General features: G+C 39.1%; 1 non-coding gene across 1 annotated transcript; it reads left to right on the plus strand.

The window, feature by feature from the left end:
* Positions 1 to 3,065: 3,065 nt before the first annotated feature.
* Positions 3,066 to 3,148, plus strand: trnal-uaa. Its single transcript has one exon. It is a non-coding gene; the product is annotated as a tRNA-Leu (tRNA).
* The last annotated feature ends 8,986 nt before the right edge of the window (positions 3,149 to 12,134 follow it).

Consider the following 12,134-nt stretch of genomic DNA (forward strand, 5'->3'; position numbering starts at 1 on the left):
TTAATAATAACATTTAAATACAGTTCCTACAATTTCTCTTACAGGCCTTTTGGGCATGTAAAATAATATTTTAACGTGACGTTAGCTGTGCAAGAAAAAGCAATTCTTTTGAGGACAATATTGACATGATTAATACAAATTTATTCCTTCCATTCATTATTTGTGCCCACTTTTGCGGGGGGTTATTTAAAATAAATAACGCGTTTACTTAGTTTAATCTCTTTAATGAAAGACACCTCAGAAATATGTAGAACCCACAATGCACTTTACGTTTTCTTTATTTATCGGGGCTGTAAGTTACCAGTACCAGAATAACTCATTTCACTATTGCTCTTTAAAACAGAGATTTATTTAAAGGATGATGTACAGAACATATCCAATAAAGTCTACACGCTGCTGAAGCTGAGTCAACACTAGTCGCACCCCTTTATGTTGTCAGGTGGATTAATCAAAGCCATGCAGATCATTATCAGGGGGCTGTTAGATACCTGCGCAGTCCATAAAACACTTAAAGGTTCTAAGTGATAGAGAAAACAGTGGAGGGAAGCATGTTAATTCTTTAAAGTTAGAAATGGTAAATGGAACTTGGTATGGCCCGGACCTAATTTATCCAAAGATAAAACTTTAGCAGCGGTGTTGCGAACTTCCACTGTGATCCGGTAAGCGATTATTCATGTTGAACTTTTCATCTTTGTCTCCCGTGAGGCTTCGCAGAGTGAGCCATCTCATTAGAAATTCATGGCTGGCTGTCTGCATCCAGAAAAGTCAGCATATCGGGTTACCAGGCAGAATGGCGGACGAAATCCATAAAAGAAGACGTAATTCTCTACCGCGGCCGCAAGGGGGCGGTAAAGACGACGCAAAAACTCAGCGCCTCTGACGTGCAACCTGATGCCCCCCCCCTCCTCCTCTCTCTCCATCACATCTGTGTCCTAGGCAACGGAGGCAGAGAGTGCGCTTCTTAAACGCGTAAATGTTTGTTTATTTGTGGTGGAGCAGCTTCGGAAGATGCTGCGGTTTAATGTTTGCGTGTGATCAGGCGGACGACGAAGGGCGATGAGGAGCAGCGGTGACCTTCACGAGGAGGAGAACCAAAAGAAAAAGAAGAAGAAAAAAAAGGCTTTTGACACTAAGAGTCAAATCTTGAAGCAATCTGATTTGTTTCTGTTTTTTTTTTTTCTTCCACCCTGGGTAGAAAATTTACCAAGGTGGCCACGGAGAGCGGTGATATAAATCCTTTTTGCTCAGTAAAAAAAAAAAAAAAAAAGGAAGCACAGTTCTGTAGAATTCAACAAAAATACCAAGGTTAGATTGTTTTCCCCCCTCGTGTCAAATGGTGCCACAACAAAGATTGCATTTCCATTCAAATAATAAAAGAAAGACCAATTTATTTTTTTCTAAACAAAGAACAGAACCCCATGTCCAGTTTCCAAGCTGTAATTATACTGTAGTTTTAATGGAAGTTGCAAGCTTAAAAATACATATTTCTTGATGGAAGAAAAATTATTGTTTGTATACTATTGTAATATTGGTGAAGGCTGGAGTCGTGGAGGTAGAGAAAAGTGAAAAAAAAAACAACAACTCTCAGTTAAGCAGCATCCTGAAAGGAAACTGGTAAAAAGATCCTCCACACTATGGAGATCTGTGTCTGTTTCACACTAGAAGATGCTGCTCCTCATTAAATGATGCAAACAATTGGAATTAGAAAAAAACCTCTGTGGACATGGGGGCTGAATTTTGGATTTTCTCAAAAGCAAAACGTGTACATATACAAGGTTGGCAAGACACTCAAGACCAACTAAGGTTACCCAATCAACCTTTGAAGAAGATGAAAAACTGCACGCAAAAAACAAAAGTGTCTGTAAGCGATTCCCATCCAAACACAGACAGAAAAGTGTCCAAAAAGTGTCTTTTGGTAGCGCCTGAATCCTCCAAGTTCTCACTGGAGAGGAGGGTGTTTGGCTCGTCCAAAGACCAAATCCAAAGACGAGATGAGGACGCCTGGGTTTAAAAACCTACTAAAGTATATTATTGGATCACAGGAAAAAAAATTATGATGAAAGAGAGCAAAGAGAGCAAACAGTGCGAAAGCGGGATGAGCGAAAACCAGGTATAGTAGTTATTTTGTTTCCAGAGGGCCACACTGATGTTGGTAAAGCCAATCTAAGGTTTAATTAGAAATATTTTAACCAGAAAATAGCAGCGTTGGAAGATTATTTTAGAGCTTTCGTTCTTTCGCCAACGATAAAACTGCAGGAGAAAAATATCAGGTGAAGTCAGAAAAAGCCTTAAAGCGAACAAAGACACAGTAATAGGTGTACAGAGCCAGGATGTTTCTAGATGAATCCAACCATATCTGTACCTGTTAATAAAACATTTCCTTTGTAAGCAAAAAAAGTGAACTGGTTGAGTCTTAAACCGGGATGGCTCTGCAAGGCAAACACAAAGTGGCGCAAACACGATTAAATTTCCGTACTTTCATCTGCAATAATTTCTTGAATAAATAAATCTCAAGCCTCCCAGCAACTGGATTTTAACCATTTAAATGACACCTTTTTCAGTCTTAAATGAGATGTTCACTTTCTGCTACCAAAACAAGGAAAATTAGGACTCAACAGTCAAGATCAGTGCATCCGATTGAGACAAAATCCCACAATTACCACATTAGTGTGCTGACAAAACACATACGGGGCCTTCCTGAGGCATTACTTCCCCGTGGCTTTTCACCCATTTTGTTACATTTAAACCAGTACATTTAACTGTTTTTCTTAGTTTATATGATGGAACTGCACAACATAGTGTGTGTTGGTGAAGTGAAATGAGAAATACAGCTAAAATAATAATAAAAAAATAAAAGTACAAGCAAATAGAAGCAACCGGATGAAAACAATCCCAAAAAGAAGCACAACAGGCAACCATGAAAGAATTAATTTATGTGTACTGAGAAAGCGCCACAGCATTTGGTGTGAAATGGTATGCCATTTAAATAAATGTGTAAATAAATACGTTTTCATGATGAAATACTTTAGCTGTAGGCTCTTAAGCTGACATATGGTGTTGCATTTACCAGGATGGCCGAGTGGTTAAGGCGTTGGACTTAAGATCCAATGGACAAATGTCCTCGTGGGTTCGACCCCCACTCCTGGTAGTTTTCAAGAAGGAATGCAAAGTTTTGGGGGAGTGTTGGCCTAGTGGGTAGAGCAGTACGCTCTGAGAAGGATGCAAGTATCCGGTTCAATCCCAACTGCCTGCACTCTGGGTCCCTGAGCAAGACCCTCAACCCCCAACTGCTCCGCAATGGGGATGGGTCAAATGCAGAGAAATCCAGAGGGCGACTTGTGGCTTGATTGGTTCAGTAGTTGTCTGGCAATCAGAAGGCTTTAAGCGCGTAATACCTTCTACGGACTAAGTGTGACAATGTAAACATGTCCTCCTTGTATTAGCTATTGCTAATAGCTAATAGCTACGGTCATCGTGTGAAATGGTTTTTGGCGCTGTCGCCAAGTCCGCTTATTTGTTTTTTTCTAAAGTTGCAGTTTTTTGGACTGGTTTCTAATATCAGCAATAAAACACGAGTAAAGATACCTGGTATTGTTGCTGCACTACAGACAGTGAACGGGCTGATATCCCTCCAACATGTTCATCTTTGATGTGATGTTATTAGACTTTGCCACAATATGTATTTATAAAAGCAATTCTTAACTTTTGTTAATTAAAAGGCCACATTAGTTACAAATTAGTTACACACTGTCCCTTTAGGAATACTTTAAAAGCAACGACGAGTTAAAGGGAAAGGTGCCCAGTTTCCTGATGAAGTAGAGCATAGCTGATAAAGGAAAGAAACCATCAAGTGCAGAACACAGCAGTCTCTGAAAGAGACCATTTAAATAACATGTTTGCATCAGTCCATTGACGCAATTTTACACCACAAATGGCACAATGCCTGCTTACGTTAAAAAAAAAGCTAATGAGACTCCCACATGCAGGAACCTTAGAATCTAACAACTCCAGGAACATAATGTTAGCGTTATTTTTACAGAGCTTTGTAAAAAGTATTTATAAGCCCTCAACGTTTTTCACATTTTGTTGCACTACAACCCCAAATGTTCCTGGTATTTTAATGGAATTTTATAACACAATGTGGTGCCAAACTATAAAATGGAAAAATTTTCATTATTCACAAACAGAACTTCAAAAATCGTTGTGTCCATTAGTATTAAGAACCGCTGTAGCTCCAGGTCCTTTTAGGGTATTCCTCTACCTGCGTTTCCCATCTAGACACTGAAACTTTTGCCCATTCTACTTCACAAAATAGCTCAAGCTCAGTCAGATTGGACGGGGATTTTTCTCATGATACCGTAGACTCTAAATTAAATTTAATTGTGGGCTTTAACTAGGCCATTGTATAATTTCCTTGGATCTAAAACGTATCATTGTATCTCTGGCTTTGTGTTTGAGGTTGTGCTGGGGGAAGGTTAATCTCTATTCATTTCTTCTAAGACTACCCTGTATTTATCTCCATCAAGCTTTTTGTGTTACATAGATAGAAGTAATGCACCTTTAATCGACAGCGAGTTGACAGGAAATAGGGCTAAGGCATAGGGGAAGACATCCGGCAACGGTCGCAGCTGGACTCGAACCGGGGACAACGCTTCAAGGACTGAGGCCTCTGAACATGAGTAGAGGTCTCTACACCTGTGCCACTGCTGCTCCCAGCTCCACCCATCTCTGACCAGTTTCTCTGTCCCTGCTATAGAAAAGCATCCTTTCAGCATAATACTGCTACCTCCATATTTCACATGGAGGCTAGAGCGCTCAGGGTTGATCACATTTTTGTGCCACAGAGATTTTTGCATTGAGACCAAACATTTATACCCAGAGCCCTTTCTTCCACAAGTTTGCTGAGTCTCCAGCACGCCTTGTGGTAAATGGGGGAAAAAAAGCCTTCCTATGGATGTCCTAAAATCAGATGAATATTAAAACATGCCACAACTTTTAGATTTGTATCAATAAAACTCATTCAATTCAATTCGGCAATTCATGAAACATGTAATCTTAAGGCACTTTCCAAAGTCAAATTCAATCAGATTATGCAGATTGCCAAAAAGAAATCCTCTCTGGGAACCCAGTTGATTGCATCAACTCTTGACAAGCAGCAATCACTCGTCCTGAAGAAGCGTAGAGCCACACGTCTGCATTGTCCATGGCTTTGCAGCAATCCCTCATACTGAGCATGCATGAAGCGACAGAAAAGAAATGAGAACAAAAAGTTAAAAGCTGAACAGATGACAAGCAATGCAAATTGGAGAACAGTAGAACTCAGAGTGAGAGAAATAGATCCTGATGTCCTCCAGCAGCCTAGGCCTATAGCAGCATAACTACAGAGATAGCTCAGGGTAACATGAGCCACTCTAACTATAAGCTTTGTCAAAAAGGAAAGTTTTAAGATTGGTCTTAAAAGTAGACGGGGTGTCTGCCTCACGGACCAAAACTGGGAGTTGGTTCCACAGGAGAGGAGCCTGATAGCTAAAGGATCTGCCTCCCATTCTACTTTTAGAGACTCTAGGAACCACCAGCAGACCTGCAGTCTGAGAGCGAAGTGCTCTGTTAGGAACATACGGGGTAATCAGAGCTCTGATATATGATGGAGCTTGATTATTAAGGGCTTTATATGTGAGAAGGAGAATTTTAAATTCTTGATTTAACAGGAAGCCAGTGAAGGGAAGCTAAAATAGGAGAAATATGATCCCTCTTGTTGATTTTCATCAGAACTCTTGCTGCAGCATTTTGGATCAGCTGAAGACTTCGAACTGCATTTTGTGGACTTCCTGAAAGTAAAGAATTACAATAGTCCAGCCTTGAAGTAACAAATGCATGGACTAGTTTTTCACCCCTGGACAGAATGTTTCTAATTTTGGCGATATTCCTGAGGTGAAAAAAGGAAACTCTGGAAACCTGTTTACACCAAGATTTTTAACTTTATTATCAGAGGCCAAGTTAATGCCATCCAGATTAATTATTGATTAAGAAGTTTATTTTTTTGAGGACTCTGGTCCAAAGATTATAACTTCTGTCTTGTCAGAATTTAGTTGCAGGAAATTTAAAGTCATCCAGCTTTTGATGTCATCAAGACAATTAACAAGGTGCATGGGCAAAAAAATCTGTCAAGAAAATGTTGAAGGGTATGAATACCTTTGCAAGACACTGTACTTTTTAGGCTGCAGTAAAGTAATAAGTAAATTAATAAATAAGTAAAATACCTCCCCCAGTTTTTTGAGTAACGTTCAAGTGTCAAAGTCCGGGGACCCCAGTTTGAGGGCTGCTGCTTTAGAAGACATTTTTGTCCATGAACCAACCAGTTGCACTAGTTATCATCATTTGACTTTTATCACCCATTAATGAAGTCAATTTCATCGGAAGCATTGAGGATATCTTTCCATTTAGTTTTAAACAACTGAGCTTGAAAGACGAAGGGGAGAATCAACATGGAAAAAGCAGCAGTTTGGTACGGCTTACAAAGAAAAATGTCACATCTAATAGTAATTAGTTTCTACTCATTCACAAATAAACTAAAATAGCGAAACCCTAAAGAACTAAAAAGCAAGCATAATGGATAAACAGGACAACAAATTATTGTCAATCACACACTTCTCTGTACGGGGAGTTGAAATGGAGCTGGTAAAACTAGGCTGGCTGAAGCAGCGGAGTGCAAAAAGAAATTCTGTAAAGCGATTGAATAAAACATTAAGGAGAAACCAACAGGAAGTAAACCGCTGAGGAGCAACAAGAAGGACGGAAACAGGAAAAAGGCAAGAAAAACACAGGATCTGACAAGGAGTTACTGAAGCAAAGAGGCTTAAATGGTGAGGAGGCTGATTACTGGGAGCAGAGACGGGTCATGATCTGAAGTAGCTGAGGGACAATTATGAGTACATTTATTTATAATTATGAGTAGATTTATTATGAATAAATATAAAGACACGTGTAACTGAGTAAAAACATATTATTCATAATCTTCCTGTGACGCAAGAAACGTCCCTGTCAGGAACAAATCTCTCGTTCTTGCCAGCTTGAGGAAGAGAGCGAATTTCTCTGTTCTCACAGATTTTGTAAAGACAGTGGATTAGGATTTTAAAATGCATTTTAATGCACTTCTCAAACACATCAAGGGAGCACTGAAAACCAGAGGTGGGTAATAACTGGTTACATTTACTAATTTAGGAGTAGTTTTACTGCACTGTACCTTTTACTCAAGCATCGCTACTCTTACTTGTGTAAAGTTTCAGACCAATTTACCTGCTGTGAGTAACTTCATGAATAAAGACAGACTTATATTAACAAAAATGCACAGGAGAGAGAAAAACCAAGAGTTTATGTCAAAGTGGGACTTCTTATTTGTACACAAGCTTTTTTGTTTTAATGTTATTTTCTATCTGCTGAGCTCATTGGGCCATTTGCAGGACAAATAAATGTACAGTAAACAGTAAATGTTGTCATTGGAAAGACTTTGCACTGTTCTAACATACTTTATACATATTATCCGCTGCAGGTATTGCTTTCAAGTTTAATGTTGAATGATCTAGAAAAGTGTTTTGTCTTTCTGAATTTGTTATTTTGCAGTTATGTTATTCTTTGTATATTTTTCCATTTTTGTGTTAAAATGCCAGAATTTGCCCATAACCTTATATTTTTGTCTGTCTGATTACATAACTTTAAAATATTAAAACATCAGTTGATTCAGTACTTGAGTAGACCTCTTACAGAATACTTTTTTACTATAACTTAAGTAATTTTTTGGCTGGCTACTTTTGACTTTTACTTGAGTTAGAAATATGTTAAAGCTGTGCTACTCTTGAGTAAGATTTCTGGCTACCCTACCCACCTCTGCTGAAAAACACTCATCCTGTTCTTCTTTGCACAAAGGAGCAGGCGACGATAACTGCCTGTCTCCTGGAATCTCCCCCAAACTCTTTAGACTGCGCTGGGAAACAAAGCAAAACATTTGGCAATGGTAGGTGTTGATGTGGCATCCTGGTGGAGGTCCAGGTATCGCCTCATGCTACCAACAGTGACACCGACCCTTGTCAAATGCAAAACTACTGAATAGAAGTAAAAAAAAAAAAACATGAAACCAAGAGGAGGGGAAAGTGTCTGTGGCCTCCACCTGCAAAACCATTCCTGATTTTGTGGTTGTCTTGTTCCTCCTTAAGTGCACCTGGTGTTAATTTCATCAATAACATAAAAGGCAACCCTGATTAACAATCCCCTCTACTACTGACCTGACCAGAGCAATACTCAAGAAGTTAAATAGACTTGATATTATATGCTGATTAAAACGTGTTCCTTAAATGCTGTTTTTAAAGCGGTGCCGTTAATATGTAAAGACATGTTGTGTGTTCCAGCCAATCCTTGCAGCGAGGTTATGGAAAACCTGAAAAAGCTCAAGCAGAAAAAAAACAAAAACATTAAAACAGTCCATTGTAAAATTTTCAAATCAATTTCGGACAGAAGGCAAGGCAAGGCAAATTTATTGATATAGCACATTTCCGTACAGAGACAATGCAAAGTGCTTTACATGATTAAAATATATAGGAAAATAATACAGAATAAAAGCAAGCAGGAATAAAATGTAGGAAAAAAATAGAACATGGAGAAAATAGAAACTAAAAGCAAACATTAAAAACAGTTGGACTAACGATGTTTCAGTAAAACAGTTTAACTAGAACAGTCGAAGGAAATCCTAAACAAATGTGTTTTTAATTTAAAAGAAAAAAAGTTTTTTTGATTTAAAGGAACTCAGGCTTTCAGCACTTTTACAGTTTTCTGGAAGTTTGTTCCAGATAAGTGGAGCATAGGAATTAAATGCTGCTTCTCCATGTCTGGTTCTGGTTCTGGTTCTGCAGAGTAGGCTGGAGCCAGAAGACCTTAATGGTCTGGAGGGTTGATACACTGATAACAAGTCTGTGATGTATTTAGGTGCTAAGCCATTCAGGGATTTATAGACTAACAGGATTTTAAAGTCTATTCTCTAAGATTCAGGGAGTCAGTGGAAGGACTTTAGAACTGGGGTGATGTTCTCTACTTTCTTAGTCTTAGTGAGGACGCGGGCAGCAGCGTTCTGGATCAGCTGCAGCTGTCTGATCCATTTTTTAGGCAGACCTGTGAAAACACCGTTGCAGTAATCAATTCTACTAAATATAAACGCATGGATTAGTTTTTCCAGATCCTGCTGAGACATCAGTCCTTTAATCCTAGAAATGTTCTTCAGGTGATAGAAAGCCGACCTTGTAATTGTCTTTAGATGCTTTTGAAGGTTCAGGTCTGAGTCCATCACTACACCCAGATTTCAGGCCTGATTAGTGGTTTCTAGCTGAAGTGACTGAAGCTGTGAGCTAACTTTGGATCTCTTCTCTATTGGTCCAAGTATTATTACTTCAGTTTTTTTTTTATTCAATTGAAGAAAATTTTGGCACATTTCTTCTAAGCATTTCCTCTGTGCCTGAACTGGTTCATAGTCACCTGGTGACATGGTGATGTAGAGCTGTGTGTCGTCTGCATAGTTATGGTATGCAGACGGGATTTGAAATTGAAGATGCAAGAAACAGTTTTCCTCATGTGTTTGGAATGACACCCCAGGGACCTGACAGAAGGTTCTGGGGCAGGACGGGAGAAGCTAATGACACCACCAGTAACTATTATAAAAACACTAGGATAGAAACCCAAAACTAAAAATACACAATAAGGAACCGACTCTAAGTCAACGGATCATGACACTAAGAGATATGGTAATCAGGTTTCGGTCTCAGGTGTCAAGATCTTCTAGATTAATTGCGGGATTAGCTGCAGCCCTGGTTCCTTCTTTCTGTTTCTTTGAGCTTTTAAACACAACCTTGGATGAACAAACTGATGTCTTATTATCCAGAAAATCCACTAAAGCCCAACCAACGTTCTTCCTCTGTTATACCAGAGAGGTGTGAGACATAACAGTTAATTCTGTTCTGACTAAAACACTGTTAAGGATGTATTTAAGCACCTTCCCCGGGATAAACATGTCGGTCCAATCAGAATGTTTGGCATTGAACTTTATGGAGATGAATAACGAATTATTCTAGACCACAGGAAGAAAAATAGGTAACCTTCAAGACTTTGTGTTTTGTCTTTCAAGAGAGTCCAGTGAAAGCTCCAGGGAGCTTTATTTAAACTGATCCAAGCAGATATAAAAACACCATCTTTATGTGAGACAGCCCACTGAGGGTCTGAACAATGTCTAAATGGTTTACGTTTGTTTAACGCCGTAAACTGTTTTTAGAAGTTTATTAGGAGTCTAATGGCAGACCTGTTTTAGCCAAGATTGACTAACTTGCAAAGAAAAAGAAAGATTAGATGAAGGTACATTTCCAGCCATCACTGCATATTGATGCCATCACTGCAAAGTCACAACTGAAAAAAAGGATGAAAGTAGAAGAGTTTGATTTATGCTTCTTGTTTTTTGCCGTTTTACATTAGTTGGAGACTTTTTTAAATTTAGTTTAGAGAACAGAATCAGGGTGCGACAGGCAGACTGCAGGATCCCCAGGGAGCTATAAGTAATCACACCCCTGGGGATCCTGACACTAAATAAGTCTAAATCTCATCTTTGACTTATGTCTAAAGGAAGCTTCAGCGTTGGTATCAGGTCTGCCGCTTACTGGGTGGCGCAATGTTTCGAGAAAGATGCTTTGCTGGAGCTGAGGTAGGGATCCGAGGGGATGCGACGCTAGAAAACGCTTTGTGTCATTGGGATAAACTCCTGTGCGACTGCAGAACCTAGTGAGACTTCAGCGTTAAACCACGGTGTGAAAAGGAGTGTTCAGGTTAGTTATGTGACTGTAGTGGGAGGGTGCATCGTGGTTCTTTGAATCGCTTGAACTGCACGTTTTTAAAAAACAGAAAAAAAAAAGCACTTCTTGTTTCGTTCCTGTAACAGAATTTTTCAGACCCTTTCTGAAGCTTTTGTAATTGGTGTCCAACCTAGCGCTGAATTGGCAATATTTGGAATCCCAGGGGAGGGCACATCACTAACACGTGATTTTAAAAACTTACTGGCTTCTTCAACTCTCCTCGCCCGAAGAAGAATACTACTAGCGTGGAAATCAGAACACCCACCCGAGGCTTCTCTTTGATTAAAAGATCTATTCCTCTGTTCCTTAAGTTAGAAAAGACAAAATTTTGTGTTAGAGGTTTTTTTTTTTACAAAACTTGGGCCTCTCTACTATCTTATCTTGAGAAACTGGATGCCCATTTACCTGCTGTGAGTAACTTCATGAATAAAAAACAGACTTATATTAACAAAAATGCACCAGAGAGACAAAAACAAAGAGTTTATGTTAAAGTGAGACTTCTTATTTGTACACAAGCTTAGTTGTTTTAATGTTATTTTCTATCTGCTGAGCTCATTGGGCCATTTGCAGGTCAAATGAACGTACTGTAAACAGTAGATATTGTCACTGGAAGGACTTTGCGCTGTTCTAACATACTTTATACATATTAACCGCTGTAGGTATTGCTTTCAAGTTTAATGTTGAATGATCTAGAAAAGTGTTTTGTCTTTCTGAATTTGTTATTTTGCAGTTATGTTATTCTTTGTATATTTTTCCATTTTTGTCTTAAAATGCCAGAATTTGCCCATAACCTTATATTTTTGTCTGCCTGATTACATAATTTTAAAACATTAAAACATCAGTTGACTCAGTACTTGAGTAGACCTCTGACAGAATACTTTTTTACTCTTACTTGAGTTTTTTTTTTTTGGCTGGCTACTTTTGACTTTTACTTGAGTTAAAAATATGTTAAAACTGTGCTACCCTACCCACCTCTGCTGAAAAACACTCACCCTGATCTTCTTTGCACAAAGGAGCAGGCGACGATCTTCCTGATGGGTTAAGGACCATCCTTGAGCCCGAAAGTCATGCATCCTGCATCCCGGCGGCCTCGATGGCTCCTTGTGGTTCTGGTTCTGGCAGCTGTCAGTGATTGTTAACTTGTACAGTGTTCCCCCCCCCCCCCCCCCCCCTAAAATACCCATACCCATCTTGGTTTATGAGTCCATGCTGTATTACGGACGCTTGTTCACATGCTGTCCACGTTTTTGAGTT

This window comes from Fundulus heteroclitus, chromosome 6, assembly GCF_011125445.2.
Source record: "Fundulus heteroclitus isolate FHET01 chromosome 6, MU-UCD_Fhet_4.1, whole genome shotgun sequence".
Classification (NCBI taxonomy): Eukaryota; Metazoa; Chordata; class Actinopteri; order Cyprinodontiformes; family Fundulidae; genus Fundulus; species Fundulus heteroclitus.